Source organism: Talpa europaea, assembly GCF_964194135.1.
Source record: "Talpa europaea genome assembly, chromosome: 2".
NCBI lineage: Eukaryota > Metazoa > Chordata > Mammalia > Eulipotyphla > Talpidae > Talpa > Talpa europaea.
In genome coordinates this window covers 4256023-4262022 of record NC_140068.1, presented here as the reverse complement: position 1 = coordinate 4262022, position 6000 = coordinate 4256023, and positions in this window count along the sequence as shown.

Below are 6000 nucleotides of genomic sequence, written 5' to 3'. Positions count from 1 at the left end.
CCAGAGTACAACCCCCTTGTCCAGCCCGTTTTCCTGAGAAGAACAGGAGCACCGTCCCTTCCTGCGCTGCTTCCGGGGCTCCCCATGGGGAGAGGGGAAGACGGAAGAGCGAACACCAAGGTCAAGGACTGAGCCAACCTCATGTCGAGTGGTCAAGTCTGAACCACCGGAGGCTGTTTACCCTGAACAGTGATGAAAGGTGGCACCAAATTATAGTTGTTTTCATTTATCTTGCCTAATTTATCTTGCCTGATGTATCCAGTAGACTCGATACATTTTTGTTTTTGTCTAATACAATTTTTTTAAGATTTTTTTTTATTTATACAATAGCTGGGGTACAGGCCAGAGTCGCGGGAGGGTGAGAGGATTCACCAGAGACAGAGCGGGGAGCAGAGCAGGCAGATGGACCGAAGCAGCGGGCGAGACAGGAGAGTCTGCCTCCCCCTGTGGGATTCTCCCTGGCCGGCTGGGAATTGAACCTGCGCTGCAGAGGCTGTGGACAGCCTCACAGCGCTGCGCTCAAGCCGCTGCACCACCGGGGAGGCCCATCCAATACAATTTTTATAACCAAGCATAAGGTAGCTCTAAAGTAGCGACAGTTGCCAGAAATAGTTTATTAGACAGTTAGGGCTGAGAGGGTAAGGCCTATCAGAAAAATAAATGGCCAGCAATAGCCAGGACCCCAGGAAACACTGGCCAGAAGCAAGGAAGCCTGGGGAGAGCCAAGACATGCCCAGAGGAGCGAAGGCAGACCCCTGCCCCAACCTGCTTCCCAACCGCACCGGGTGCTGCGCAGAAGGGGGTGACATAGAAACTGCTGCCTGGACCAATAAGCCAACACCTGGGAGCACCTGCTTAGTGCACCCTGGAGAGGGACAGAGAGAGCAGCTCCCCGCCCTCCCTGGCAGTTGTTCTTCCCTGGACTCTGCCCCCCGGGTGCTCCCCCTGGGTGCTCTGCCTCTCAGCACCCTTTGCTTTTGCTTCTGCTAAAGACACGGCTTTGAATTTGTTCATGGCCAAAGTCAAGGACCAAGGATCCCCCAAACCCAGAAAATCTAGGACCCTCATAACCCAGAAACAATGTAACTCTTATTTTGTGGGTAGCAGAGGGTAAGCGATCCCGCCTTGGGGTGTATGGACACAGACTTCCTACCTGCGAACCCGCAGATAGTCTGGGGATCCACATGGAGTTATTTTCAGGTAAGTGAAGCCAGGCTCCCTGGGGACATTTTCACCACTGTAAGCTGCCACCGAAATTGTTCAGTGATTCTTAGGCCTTGATAGATGAGTGATTCTTAGGCCCCGTGGGTTTCCCGGTCACCAAGGGCACCCGCCGACACCCGCCGGGTCCAAGACGGGCCCTGCAATGACGACGGCGTGTTGTGTTGGGATGAGGGGCGGGTTTGCTCGGCGCCGACGGTGACGGACAGGGCCGGATGGCTTCGGCGAGGGGCTGGAGCAGGGTGCTCTCCGCCAGCCCCGGTGCCTGCTCAGGCCTGGCGTTCTCAGCGCCCGGCGAGGCCGCTCAAGGGTGCAGATGTGGCTGCTCCAAATGACTTTCTCCTACCCGGGGAAGTCAGACACGAGAGAACTCTAACACAACCGATCTTTGAAATGATGGGACCCCGAATGTGTGGGATGTGGGAGGCGCCTTTGACTTCAAGTTTAAGGGTGCTCAGATTTGACCTTTGATGAAATCAATAATTCCTAACGCTTTCTTTTCATAACTGGTCATGTAGTGCATTTGCACAGGCAGGTCAGATGTGTGTCTTCAGGATTCTAGCTGGCAAAGGAAAAACCCCAAACACGTGCGGTCTTCATGGGGGTTGTAGGGTCTCCCCCAGACACAGAGCTGAGTCTAAATCCAATGTAGAAAAAGGCTTTATTAGCCGGCCGGCGACTGTTCCTCTCGCAGGGAGCAGCCCTGAGCAGGGGTTGGGAAGGGTTTTTAAGCCAAAAACCGCACCCAGGAGTTTGCAGGTGCCACAGCCAGCAGGGTACAGAAGCCAAACTGTGCTGTTACGAGCAGCTGAGCGTTTCACCACAGCCCAGGTTTCAGGAACGAAGGGTACATCTTATTTCTGACGGGAACCGGCCTCTATTGTTTTGGCTGGAATTTTCCCACAGCCCTAACTTGTCCTTCTGAGCTAACTCAAGCTTAGGCCGTGCGTGGTCTGCTAGATTTCGCATTGCCCCCGTTTCACAATGAGCACACACAAATTGGCTGCACTCAGGAGAAACTCAGCTCCCCTTGGGGCAGACACCCCCAAGGCCAGCAGGGCAGGTCCAGGGGGCTGGGTGCGAGCCACTGCTGCTGCGGACACAGTTTTCTTTTGTGTGTGTCTCTCTTTACAGGAGCCCCCAAATGCTAGCCGATCAGTATCTCCCCAGGAAAACTCAGCAATGACAGCTTGAGGAAGGGCCAAGACCATGTCGGCCCAGCACTCGGCTGAACTTGGGGTAATATTTAGAACATCCAGAGGCATGGACAGCCGCCACGTCCCAAGGCAATGCTCCAAAAATACCCTTTCTCACAACTGGATGTTTTCATGCTTGCACAAGGGATGGCGCATGATTACGATCAAGGTAAGGACGCTGGAGGGCAAGGCTCCTGTGCTGACTGTGTGCAGGGAGCAGGAGGAGGGGCATCAGGGGGAGCAGAGAGAGTGGGGGGAGGCCGGGAAGGAGGGGGTGCTGGTCTGTGCCGATCCCCGGGAACAGAGGGCTGTGATTAGCGCCATTGACCTTCAGGTCACGCCACACCCCCCACATCACTCTGCAAAGGTGCATGCTGGGGGGAAGGTCCCCTTCCTGGCAGCTTCTCAAAATGGGGTGGGGGGAAGTTTGGGGAGACTCAGGCCTGGGGACCCAGCTTCCCACTGCTGGGTCTTCTCTGTGGCTGCGATCTGTTTGGGTCCTTATCAGGGTTAGCTCAGCAGGGCCTGCTCCCGCGCCTGCCTGTCTGCTCCCCAGGCCTGTGTAACTGGGGGAGCAGCGCCCCCGGGGAAGACCTGATGTTTCAGATGCGGGAGGTGAAGTGCCTCACTCGAGAGGGACCCACAGAGGCCTGGGGACGACACCCTGAGGCTGCGGATCAGCCCCGAGAGTTCTGTTCTCAGGGTTTATCTTGGACTCGATCTGGCCGGTGAGGTCTGAGGTCCCTGCGCCAGGTCCCGAGCGGGCGGGCGGTGCGCACGGCCCCGAGAGCCCGTCCATGCCCGGAGAGGACAAAGCACCGGGCATGCTCAGTCTGCAAGGCCCCAGCTAACCCTCCTGAAGGTGTTTGCCCCTGGCGAGCCGAGATGACCTGCGCTAGTCAGCGCTCGCCATGTTGCGTGTCTGAGGCTCCCAGCCCCGCTGGGCCTGCCCCCTTCCCGGGAAATTCAGCAGCGCACCCCTCCCTCCAGGGCCTCCCTGCCGGTGGGAGCCCCCAGCCTCGCTCTGCTCGGGCTGCTCATGACCCGATGTCTGGGGTAAGGCCAGGCTCCTGTGGGCAGGGAAGGCGTCCTGGGAAGTGGCCGCCGTGGTCAGCACTGAGCCAGCGGGCCTGGAACTTCGGAGCCAACTGCTGCTGGTTCCGCGGCGGGTCCTGCCACCTGTGGGTCCGTTCTCTGGCCTTCTGAGTTCAGATCCCCCTTCCTCGCTCCTGTAAAGCCCTGTCCCTGGCCGCCTCTACCATGTTTCCCTGATTTTCTTGATGAGAAAACAATGTTATTTCTCTAGGGAACTCTGGAAGGTGTGAGTTGACTCATGGAGTAGAAAGCCAGAACTTCCACCCTGGACGTCGGGGCCGGAGACTCCTCCACACTGGACGTTGGGGGCCAGAGACTTCTAACTGGACACGGGGGCCAGAGACTCATCCACGCTGGACATTTGGGGCCGGAGACTCCTCCACACTGGACATGAGGGACCAGAGACTCTTCCAGACTGGACATTGGGGATCACAGCCTCTTGGTTGCCCCAGCGTCCGCTGGCCGAGTTCCCCATTCTCCCCACACCTCCCACACCTCCCCCAAGCTCCCTACCTCTCAAGAGGAGGCTGATTACTCACAAAGACAAGCCAGGCACAGAAATAGCCAACCTATTTGTGGCTTGAATGCAAGCAGTTTTATTTTTACGGAGAGTCGCTGTATTTTCTCTAAGTAGAAATCATTATCTACCATAAATGAAACTCCATGTGCAATAATTCCTGCTTTTGTTAGGGCTGCCAATTAGTCACAAACAATTGGCGCCTTCCACCGCCCACCCGCTCCGGGGGAAGAGCCGCCATCTCTTCAGGCTCCCCGGCCAGCCGCCTCCCTGGCCGGCTCCCCCCGCGCGCCATCTGGCCCCGCCAGCTTCCTGTGGTTTGTTCCTCATTCACCTAGTGCTGCGACCAGTGTCCAAATTGGTAACGTGTCTCCGCCAGACTCCTCTGCTCTGCGAGGAGCTGGAAAAGCAAACCGGGGAGGCCCCGTGTTCTGTTGACTTAAATAATGACGCTGGAGTCTCCCCCCAGCCGGCCAGTGCGCGCAGGGCTGCAGGCCCCGGGGGACCAGGGGAAATGTTCGTCCAGTCTGGGCTCCTGAGACGGCACGCTGGGCAGCGGGGCCTCGTGCCCCCCGCTCTCCTTCCCCCCTCTCTTCCTTGGGGTCCCTGAAGGCACCCCTTTGGTCCACCTCGGGGAGCCTGCTCCCTGCTGGTCGCCCTGGCTCGGCGGGTCTGCCTCGCCGCCCCCGGCGCTGCTTCTCTCCTGCCTGCTTTGCCTCAGAGGGCCCAGCTCACGCTCCGGCTTCCGAGTGTCCCCTGGGAAGTGAGAAGCCTCAGGCAACCGACCTGCACCCTGGGAACCTGCGCCAGGTAATGCCCCTGTCCCGGGGCCCCCTCTCGCTGCTCACCTGCTTGCCTCGTGGCTTCTCAACCACCTTACTTGGCCTGCGGTGTGTGGGTCTTTGGGGAGAGCCCCCTTTCCCGGCTCCCTTTCTCCTCCCCTCCAGGGGGACAGAGCCGCAGGCTGGACTTCCCCGAGCGGCCGCTTGGCCCCCTCTGGTCCTCCACCGGGTCCGCGGTCTGCTTTCCCACACACGCTGGAGCCGCCTGCCCGCCCTGCTGGGAGCCAGTCCGCCCCAGGGGCCTGTTGCCACGCTGACCCGCTGACGAGGAGGCAGCGCTCCTGTGGAAGAAGAAACGCTGCCGTGGGGGCGGGGGGCTTCCCCGCGGGGCCCTGCTGTTCCCACCACCCGGGCTCCTGCTCGGCCTGGGAGCCGTGACGCCGGGTCTGTAGAACCAGGGTCAGCGGGAAGAGGAACTTGAGTGCCTGGCGAGGAAGGGCCTTTCGCCTCTGGCGTCTCCAAGCCAGGCTGCCAAGCACTGCCCGGGGTGCCCGCCGCCCCGGGGCCCGCTTGGGGGACCCCCATCCGCTGTGCTGCACTTACCGCAGCCAGCACAGGACTCCGAGCCGGGCTGCAGGAAGGGGGCGGTGTGTCGTCACGGAACACGGTGCGGGCCCCCTGCAGGTCTGCACCCACAGCCCACGGCCCGCGGCAGCCTCGGCAGCCCTGCGATGAGCTCCACGCTCCAGCTCGGGAAACTGAGTCTCCAAGACTCGCCAGAGGCCGCGCTACTTGCAGGCTGAGGCAGGCTCTCGGGCTGGTTCGAGCTCCTCTGCACGCGATTCCGCGAGCTTTCCTGGGGCCTCTCCTTAGCCCTGGCCGGCCTGGGGCGTCCTGGGGTCTCCTCTCGCTCTATCACCACTTGTTCCCGCCCGGGACCAGCCTGAAGATTTTCACTGGCGTGTGTCACCCGATGATGCCATTTGAAGCACGGCTGCTGCCGATCAGCGTGGGACCATCTGCTTGGCACGTCTCAAATATTTTCAGCAGTGGGAGAGCGACTCGGGCTTCTTCCGAGAGGGGAGGCTGCAGCCGTCCTCGGAGGTGTTGGCATCGGAGACCCTGCCCCGCGCCGGGGCCGCCTCCCTGCCACGCCCGCTGAACCTCTCTGGTGAGCGGAGCGACGGAG